At 44.6% G+C, this 10,789-nt stretch overlaps 1 long non-coding RNA gene across 1 annotated transcript in view; it reads left to right on the top strand.

Annotated features, from left to right (window-relative positions):
- The first annotated feature begins 3,047 nt into the window (after positions 1-3,047).
- The window catches only part of LOC149090895 (uncharacterized), a 130,945-nt gene continuing 123,203 nt past the window's right edge, over positions 3,048-10,789 (top strand). Inside the window, exon 1 of the long non-coding RNA XR_016197478.1 lies at positions 3,048-3,276. This is a non-coding gene — a long non-coding RNA (uncharacterized LOC149090895). The remainder of the gene's footprint in view (positions 3,277-10,789) is intronic.

The following is a 10,789-nucleotide window of genomic DNA, read 5'->3' as shown; positions in this document are numbered from 1 at the left end:
TTTGTAGAACAAAGCTTCGAGTGATAGCTTTTAAGCCTCTGCATCGAATGTAAATTTGGATTTATAAAGCTTTACATGATAACTACTCCCTCCTCAATCGGGGACGTCCTCGGTTCCGTAGAAAATGATCACCTTCCAAGTGCCATCCGCCATTCCGCACAAAGCCATGAGAAGGTGGGCTATTTTTTCATGTCTAGCCAAATCGCTGATCCAGGCGAAATGCATTTTCCTTGTGAAATGCATAACAATTTTTGCTTAGACTATTTTATAACTAACAAAATTAATATTCAACAAGTAAGAAAGCTCTAGTCGAGACTGCTCGACTACGAGATCCCCTGAACCCTACAAGCAACTGATATTTCAATAATAATTAGCAACACACACGCAAACACACATGCAAACATACACACGCATACAAACGAACACAAGCACACACACACTCGCACATATACAGGCGATTGCGCTTGGGTTGCGCTGCAGTCTTGGCAGTATTATGAGAATTTACTTGTGGAATAATTTGAATTCTAGACGTACAATCGTAATGAAAATTATTACTATTTGTGGGGTCTGCCACGCCTCCTTCTGCCTGTTACATACATATTAACAAAACACACTGAAAATGGGAAATCAGGGTATAATGGTTTTGTATGCGTTCGCATATCGAGTTTATCACTAAAAAACGATAACTCAATCCAATATTTTTTTATCGATAAAAACCGTATCGAAAATCAGCTAAAAATTAAGTCTCCCACATCTTTAAAGCCGATGACCGCAAGATTTAAATAATAATCGAAATTGTCATTTAAATCCATATTTGAAAATGCCGCCCAAAGCGCTGGTGATTTATCGGCGATCGGCACCCGCGTGGAGAGTTTTGAACGGAGAGTTGCATCGCCGGCGCCGAGCGCTTTGGGCGAGCGGAAATAGAGCTAAGTTAGTTAACGTAGGAACGCGAGAGTGGCAAGAAATAAAATAAAGTAAAATAAAATAAAATAAAATAAAATAAAATAAAATAAAATAAAATAAAATAAAAATGATATATAACAAATAAACAAGATGGGGCGAATCGGATAAATCAGGGTGAAGCGGGATGTATTCAAGAAGTGAGAAGGTAAAGTAAAGAGAACGAGGCACAATCTAGCAAGAGTAAAGTGAAGAGAGGTGAAACAAGTAGAAAATGAAGAAGGGCAAGATTCGATAGTGAAGATGGAGTGAAGTAACGAAGAAAGTAAGGTGATGAAGAGGAAACGAACGGAAGATAAAGTAAAAATGTATGAAGAGAAGGGAAAAGAGAACGAAACGTGTGCTTGAGTGATAAAAGAAAATTTAATTGATGCGAAAAAAAACGGTTGAACGAATATAAACGAATTAAAAGCGAATAAAGAAAAGAAAGGAACGAAATACATTAAAAAAAAAAAATGAAAAAAAAAAGAGATAGATATATATATATGATATATATATAAAAATTTAAATGAAACGAATGTATAAATGAAAATAAAATAAAAATAAGAATCAAATATAATATCGAAATACATTAAGAGGAAATAAGGATAGTAAAATAAAGATTGAATAAAGGGAACAACGAGTAGAAACGAAATGAAATAGAATAAGATGGTACACGTAAGCGAAATTGTATAAGATAAGAACCGGGAAAACCGGGAAAAGGAGATGAATACACACGAATAAAAATAACAGGAAAAAAACGGAGAAAAATAAAATAAATAAATAGATATACAAGTAAAAAAAAAAAATTAGAAGAAAAAAAAAATAATAATAATAATAGTAATATAGAGAAGGAAAAAAATATATATTTATTTAATTATTTATTTATTTCTTAAAGCTATTGACAAAAACGAGAGTCAAATTAAATTTAAAAAAGAAAAAGCCTAAACAAAGTACAGGATATAATATCAATAGTAACACCGACCCGATGGGGGTATTTTATTTGCCAGTCCGGCCAGCTATGCCCACGTCTCACAGCCAAATATGGTCAGTGAAACTAATGATGCTATAAAAAGAAGTGTTAGTAGGAAAACTTAGAAAAAAATATTAAATGTAAAATAATAAATATTTCTTAAATATAAAAACAAATATATTAAAAAAAAAAAGAAAGAAAAAAATGTGATAAATAAGAATTAGTACAGAAAAAGAAAAAGTAAGGTTTTAAAAGAAATTGCGAGAAAAGTTAATAATAAAAAATAAATAAATAAATAAGAAATAGTAAAAAGAAAAGAGCAAAGGAAGAGCACAGAATAGAATATGGGATAGAAGTGAGAAATCACTACACAACATTGACAACGAAAATGTATACCAATGCTTATGCCTGGGCATTGTGAATGATTTCCCTAAGATAAGCTAATAGCAAACTTTTTATTTTAGGAAGAGAGAGCTCTAAGGAAAAAACGTGATAATATTTATTAAAATTAACACTAAGAACATGAAACGCACTGTTCAAAGAATAATCCCTAGTGCACACCGGTAAATGAAGCGGACGATAGTGTCTAGTTGTTCGGGACGGAACCGAAAAGTTTAGACGACAAAGAGACAAAGAGGACGAATCAATATCACCAATAATCAATTTATGCAGAAAAACAATTCCTAAGATTGTTCTGCGATTGGTTAGCGATGGAAGATCAATAAGCCTACTATGATAGGACGGTAATCGTAAATTACTGTCCCATCGAAGATCCCTTAAGGCAAAGAGAAGAAACTGTTTTTGGACCGATTCAATGCGATCCTGATGCAGTTTATGCTGCGGAGACCAAACAACAGAGCAATACTCTAAGATGGGACGCACAAGCGAAGTAAATAAGTGTTTGGTGGTAAAAGGATCTTTAAATTCCTTAGACCAACTTTTAATAAAGCCAAGCACACTTTTAGCTTCATTAATGATGGTAGAAATATGAAGATTAAAATTTAGTTTAAAATCAAAGGAAACACCAAGATCTTTGACTGTATGGATGCGTCGTAAGGAAATATTGCTAATTTTATAATCAACAATTAGAGGAACGGTACGACTGAAGGTCATTGTCATACACTTTGCCACACACCAAAGTTGAAATGCATTTAGGTCATCTTGAAGGTGATGATGTCCAGTTGCACTGGAGTATGGAAGGCAAAGTTTAACATCGTCAGCATACATAAATATAGTAGAATACGAGATACAACTAGGAAGGTCATTTATAAAAAGGGAAAAGAGTAATGTACCCAAATGGCTACCCTGAGGTACACCAGACGAAACAAAGATAACTTTAGACATAGCTGTTCTGAGCAGGAGTCTTTGGGTTCTACCAATTAAATAGGATGAAATCCAAGATACAAGTCTAGGCAAAAATCCTAAGCGTTCAAGCTTAAGAATTAGTATGTGATGATGTACTGAGTCAAATGCTTTACTGAAGTCAGTATAAATAACATCCGTTTGCATTTTTTTAGAAAAACTGTCATTGACAAGCGAAGTAAATTCAAGTAAATTAGTGGACGTTGATCGATTTTGAACAAAACCATGTTGAGATGGTTGAGTAATCGATTTGCAAAAATGCTGCAAGGCCGATGTTATAATTTTCTCAAATAACTTCAGAATGACAGATAATTTCACAATGCCTCTATAGTTGGCCTCTATATCAGATCTTCCACCTTTTTTGTATAAGGGAATGATGAAAGATTCTTTCCATATTGAAGGGAACACAGCAGTATCCAAGGACAAGTTAAACAATTTTATTAATTGTGACTGAAGAGAAACACTGCACACTTTAATCACACAACTAGGAATATTATCGGCACCGGGAGAGAAAGGAGAATAGAAAAGGAACAAATAAATAGAACAGCGCTTACGGAATACGATTTGAATCAACTGGCGGGATCACTAAACATTTGAAATGGAAGAATATCATATCCGAATATCATAACCCGATATTGAGCGTCGAGTGGATTTACCAGCGGTGCAAGGAGGAGCTAATCACAATAGCTCGAGAGTTCGGCCTAGATGGTGAGGGCCGAGTAGAGGATCTGGGGAAAAGACTCTCTACGTTCATACAAAGCAACAACTATTCGTCGAAGGGGTCGGAGTTCACCCTGGGAGGCGCTGCGCCAAGCATGGGTAGCCGAGCTTATCAGAAATCGGAGCCGGATTTACGAAAGGTTTAAGAGCAATGCCCCGTTCAGACAGAGTCCCTGAGACTGAGGGTGCCCATGGCGAACAGCACGGCGGTGCGGCGTCGTGAAGAGCGGAAGGAGTTTAACAGCACTGGAGAGGACGAGGCGTTAGCGACGACTTCGAAGGCTGGTCGACAGTCCCCGCGCCCGCGATTCCGTCGGAGAGGTCCCCGCCCTGGGGGGTAGCCGAACAAGTTCGTAAATGGGGCATGCGGTACGATGGCCGAACGGACCCGTTAGGTTTCGTGGAGATTGTTGAGAAAAGAGCGATCACTTATGGCATCGGTCTGGATCAGATGCCGCGGGCGATGGGCGAAGTGTTCGCGGATAAGGCGGCGAAGTGGTTCTTGACCAGCGGGTTGAGGGATTCTTTGTGGGCCGATTTCAGGAGGGAATTCTTGGATTTCTTCCTTCCCCCGCAGTATTTCGAGCGACTGGAAGATCAAATAAGGTCGCGCCATTAAAGAGAAGGAGAAAGTTTCAAGGACTACCTGATCGAGCGTAGGTTGTTGATGCGGCAGGCACGATATAGCACGGCACAGGAGCTGTATCGGGCCTATGAGAACGCTGCCCCGGATTATCGTTTGTACGTTAGGCGTCATGATTTTGCCACACTGACGCAAATCACGCAGATGGCAGCCGAGTATAAAATGTTTAAGGACAGAGGAGGCAACAGGGCAAGGAGACTGCGGGCGGAACGAGGGCTCCATGGTCGAAGACAAGCGAAAATCGACCGAACAACCGTTTCCGCACACAGACGCCGGGATCCCAAGATAGAGGGCAGACGGCAGGTGCAGCGGTGGCGCCCACGGCGGCGTCCCAAGAGGCCGTTCACCGGATGATGGCGCAGGAGGGCGACTTTGGAGGAGGAGCACGGCGAACGTGCTATCGGTGCGGGCGAGTAGGTCACTTATAACGCGAATGCCAAGGCGGACAGGCGGCGTCCTGAGGCCGCTGCGGAAAGAGAGGAAAACGCACGAGGGAATGCTGCGAGGGCGACGACGCGGGAAACGGAATGGGGCGCCCCTCGCTGGAGCGGGGCGGCGCCGTCTAGACAGCAAAGATGAGGCGAAGAATCCTCTTTCAGTGGAGGAGGGGAGGATCGTCGCGGCGGTGGCGATTGGGGGTCGAGCGATGACGGCCACAATCGACACCGGGGCTACACGCAGTTGCATAAGCGAAGACTGTGTGAGCCGGCAGGCGATCCGAGGCGAGATCCAGGAGATGCAGTCACGGATTAGATTGGCCGATGGATCCACGCTGGAGATAACAAAGAGGATAAATGTGGAGGTGAGTCTCGCAGAAAAGGCCGTAAAAATGACCCTGCACGTCATGCCGGCGATGCTGGACCACCTTATTCTGGGAATGGATTTTTTGTGCGCTATAAACACCACGTTATATTGTGGCATCGTGGCGCTCACAATGAGGATGAAGGACGAGCTGAACAGAGAGGCATCCCTAAAAGACGGGCCAGACATATGGAAAGAGAGCGACCGGTCGGGAGGACCACAATCGCTTGCTCGATCAAGGACTCGCGAACAGGAATGGAAGAGGGGCCCCGAGGCACCGTGTTGGTCCACGACGCAGGAAGTGGGCGCGGTGTCAGCGGGCGAAGGACTGGCGGTCGATGAGCAGGGCACGTCGAGGAGTGGCGAGCCCCCCGCGAGAGAGGTCGCAAGAAGCAGCAGGAAGAATACGTTAGGTGTCCTCAGCTAGCGAGGACGAAGGATTTGGGGAAAGGGCCGGAGGAGCGTCCCCCGGAAGTTAAGTTGGTAGGATTGGAGGCGGACGACGTCGGCGAAATTCGGAGTAGTCAGTCACCGCGGAGTCCAATAGGCCAAGAAGAGGATGAGGAGAATACAGAGTCCTCTCCGGACGACACAGGGTGGCCGGAGGACCTGGAGGACGAGTCGAAGGAGTTCCTGGTAGCAGAGCTGGAATGGACGGAGTGTCAAATATCGCCGAGCATAGCATAAAGATGCGGGATAATAAGCCTCTTAAGCAAAGATATTATCCCAAGAATCCGGCTATGAGGAAAGTGATCGACGAACAGGTAGACGAGTTGATTCGAGCTGGAGCCATCGAGCCTTCGCGCGGTCCGCATAGTGCGCCCATCGTATTGGTAAAGAAGAAGACCGGAGATTGGCGCATGTGCGTGGACTACCGACAGCTAAATGCACACTCAATCCCAGACGCCTACCACGTTCCGCGGATCAATCATATCCTCGAAAGGCTGAGACACGCGCGATATATATCCACCCTGGATTTGAAGAGCGGATACTGGCAGATCCCCATGGCGGCGCTACGTTTCAGAGAGCGCTGGACACAGTAATAGGACCGGACATGGAGCCGCACGCTTTTGCATTTTTAGATGACATCGTGGTGATCGGCGCCACGAAAGCGCAGCATGTGGAGAACTTGTGGGAGGTCTTCCGCCGGTTGAGGAAAGCCAACCCTCGAATAAACCGGAAGAAATGCAGTTTCTTCAGAAAAAGGTTGGTATATCTCGGACATGTCATGAGCGAAGAAGGGATATGCACGGTCGAGGGGATATGCAGGCACGGGCCTGCAAAGGTCGAGGCGATCCGCCGATTTCCGGCACCCTCGACCCTAAAGGAGTTACAACGGTGTTTGGGAATGGCGTCGTGGTACAGGCGATTTGTGCCGAACTTTGCGTCGATGGTGGAACCAATGACGAGACTCCTTAAGAAGTGCCAGAAATGGGAATGGAACGAGGAGCAGGAGGAGGCATTGAAGGAACTCAAAGAGAGTCTCACGACCGCGCCGGTGTTGGCGTGTCCAGATTTTTCGGCGAGGTTCGTGCTACAGACGGATGCCAGCGATTACGGCTTGGGCGCAGTGCTCACGCAAGAGGTCGAAGGCGAGGAAAAGGTGATTTCATACGCCAGTAGGAAGATGTTGAAAGCAGAGCTCAATTATTCAGCTACAGGAAAGAAGTGCCTCGGGATTGTCTGGGCGATCAGGAAAATGCGGTGCTATCTCGAGGGCTATCGATTTGAGGTGGTTACAGATCACTTGGCGTTGAAGTGGCACAACTCGATAGAGAATCCCACGGGGAGGATCGCGAGATGGGCACTGGAGCTACAACAATTTCAGTTCGACATCCGCTATCGACGAGGGAAATTGAATGTTGTGGCCGACGCACTCTCTCGACAACCTGTGGAAAGCTGCCAGCGAACGACGGAGGACAATTCCCCTTGCAAGTGGATAACGAGAATGAGTGGGAGGATCAAAGAGGATCCAGAGAAATTCAAAGATTACGTTGAGGAGAACGGACAGCTGTACCGCAACCTTGGTCACCGGACGGACGATGAGGACTATATTCCCTGGAAATTGTGCGTCCCAACTCACCAGCAGAAGAGAGTACTGCAGGAATGCCATGATGCTCCCACGGCAGGGCATCAAGGCGTGAGGAAAACGGTCTTGAGGTTGGCACAGCGATACTACTGGCCGAGGATGTTCCGGGAAGCGAAGTGAGGCGATGCGAGGAATGCCAGAAGTTTAAGAGCGAGCAACACAAGCCAGCGGGTCAGATGCTGACTAGGCAAGTAGCAGAGCCCATGGCGATTCTGTGTGCGCACCTCGTGGTTCCCTTGCTTCGGTCGAAGCGTGGGAACACGATGTTACTCGTGTTCCACGATGCGTTCGCTAAGTGAGTAGAACTGGTACCACTGAGGAGGGCCACAACAGCGCTGCTGCAGGTGGCGTTTAGAGAGCGTATTTTGGGTCGATTCGGAGTGCCTAAGATGCTCATTGTGACAATGGCGCACAATTTGCGAGCAAAGGTTTCCGGTCTTTCGTGGAATCCTTAGGGGTGCGGTTACAGTTCACTGCCCCGTACTCCCCGCAGGAAAATCTCACCGAGAGGACTAATCGCACCGTAAATACGATGATAGCCCAGTACATCGAGGGACACCAGAGTTCGTGGGATGTGTTATTGCCGGAGATATCGCTAGCGATCAACTCTAGTGTCGCAGATTCTACCGGATTCACGCCGGCATTCTTGATGATGGGTAGAAAGCCTCACCTCCCGTCTGCTCTCTACAATGAAGTCACTCCCGGGTCGGCAACGAGGGAGGTCGACTTAGGAACAAGGAAAGAAACGATGAAGGAAATCTTCGAAGTGGTCTGCAGCAATCTACAAAAGGCGTCGAAGGACCAAGGCAGGTATTATAATCTGCGTCGACGAGAATGGAGGCCCGTGCTAGGGTCGATGGTCCTGCTGCGGCAGCATCAGCTGTCCAGCGCAGCGGACAGGGTCGTCTGCTTCATTTCTCCCAACGTGGTGCGACTCGCTCGGGTGGGCGAACGGAGAAGGAGGGTGGCCAACCTGTCCAAGCTTAAGCCTTTCTACACCGAGGAGGAATAGGCCGGCGGAACGGAGTTGAGGAGGGAAACAGAAGAGGAGGAAATTAAACATGGACACGCCGCTCGAAGAATAGAAGAAACGCTTAAACCCGCTATCCCCTTCTTTACCACCTCTTTGAGGCACGAGGATGTGGGGCCAAAGCCGACTACGCAACGCCCGTTGGAGGGCGATGCCGGTGAGAACCGCCGCCACGATTCCGCACGAGTCGCGCTTCGCTACAACGTAGCACGTGTGAGGCGGCTCGCCGATCACCGCCTCACAAGATTTAAATAATAATCGAAATTGTCAATTAAATCCATATTTGAAAATGCCGCCCAAAGCGCTGGTGATTTATCGGCGATCGGCGGCGTAACCCTGCGTGGAGAGTTTTGAACGGAGAGTTGCATCGCTGGCGCCGAGCGCTTTGGGCGAGCGGAAATAGAGCTAAGTTAGTTAACGTAGGAACGGGAGAGTGACAAGACGGAGAAATGTAATAAGTTAGCGTGGGAACGCGAGAGTGTCAAGAGGCTAAAATATAAAAAGTTACAAGTTTTTGCAAGAAGTACATAAGTTGAGTGACTACTGAAATAAACGTGAATTGGCCATTAAAAGATAAGAGACGTTCATTTTTGGATTGGCGGAGCGACAGGCGGTGAGCGATTGGAACAATAAGGAATTCTCGTGAGTGTGGCACGTGAGTGCCCGTTCGAAATTCCCCCCCTCGTTTCCTCTTTCCCCGACCATAACACATAGTCATCCCACCCCCCCTGATGTCTGACACATCAAAATAAATTTTCTTGTGAGTACACCCTGGGTAGACTGAGTCTGCCCCAGCTGTGAAAATTACTACTTTACAATATATTAAGACGCATTTTATACAATTTCGATTTTTGTTAAAATTTACCCCCACCTCTATATTCACCCCCTCACCATCATATTTGAAAAGGCGTATTTCAAATATTAGAGACTTAAGCATGTACAAACATTTAAACAGTATGATTACGTTCTGAAAGTTTCATTACGATCGTAAGTCTAGAATTCAAATTATTCAACAAATAAATTCTCATAATACTACCAAGACTGCAGCGCAACCCAAGCGCAATCACCTGTATATGTGCGAGTGTGTGTGTGTGCTTGTATTTGTGTGTATGTGTGTGTGTGTGTGCGTGTGTATGTGCGAATTATTATCAGTTGCTCGAAGGGTTCAGGGGATCTCGTAGTCGAGCAGTCTCGAATAGAGCTTTCTAGCTTGTTTATATGTGATCAACAGTTTTCTTATTATGATTCAATAATTCAGTTTCTTGAGCTTTTCTAAGCTGATTCATAGCCGCTTCAGACTCTTCTACGTTTTAATTAAAAAAGTCGATTGGTTTCTGCCCTGTTACCGAATGAACAGTTCTATTGTACTCTATAGTGGCTAGTAAAATTATGTCCGCTGTGTCCTCGATTCCTTTTACTATCTTTAGACATCTACCAATTTCGCTTAGGGTGGTGTGAAATCTCTCGACCTGCCCGTTCGATGTACTGTGCATAGCACTTGCAATCACTAAATAAATCACTAAATATATATTGAACCAAACACAAGAAACATTTTGTTTCAACATTACAATACGGAAATCATCCCGAAGACATGATACAACAGTATTAGAGATTAAAGACCGCTCGTTATCACAATAAATAGTTTTTGTTCGAGAAAATACATTTAACAGCTGCAGGAGGTGTATTCTTACATCCAATATTGTACGAGATGCTATTTTTTGCAATACTCCAAACTTAGACAACTTGTCCACGCATGTCAGGAAATAGTTTGAGTCCGTAGAGTAACTGTAAACGTGCAGAAGTTCCCCGACATAAGTTGGAATAGGGGTCTCGCAGATTGGATGCTTCGTTGTCTAGCATACTTTGCCTGCAAACAAATCCTACAGTTTAAAGCAACTTCCTCTTCCTTTTTCTCCATTTTGGGATACAAAAAAAAAAAAAAAAAAAATAATAATAATTAGTTTTACGTTTCCTTGTGGAGCTCTATGAGCTCTATTATGTTCCTGGTTAATAATTACGAGCTGCTCGTTGGGGTTAAAACCGTCAGTAACCATATTTTCGGTTTGTCGGAAACAAGTTTAAAGAAAAGCTCAATTTTACCAACTGACAATTAACACTTAATTACATTAACTACTCCCAATTTAACGCACTCATGCACCGCTCTGAAAATCGGTGAAAACTATAATATGCTGTATTTTCTTGCCAAACAAAATGGTTGTTCGCTTCGAA

This window comes from Drosophila navojoa, chromosome X, assembly GCF_054131105.1.
Source record: "Drosophila navojoa isolate 15081-1374.11 chromosome X, UAZ_NAV_1.0, whole genome shotgun sequence".
In the NCBI taxonomy this organism is placed as follows: Eukaryota; Metazoa; Arthropoda; class Insecta; order Diptera; family Drosophilidae; genus Drosophila; species Drosophila navojoa.
Note: the sequence above shows the minus strand (reverse complement) of the source record. Positions and strands in the feature narration are given on the sequence as shown.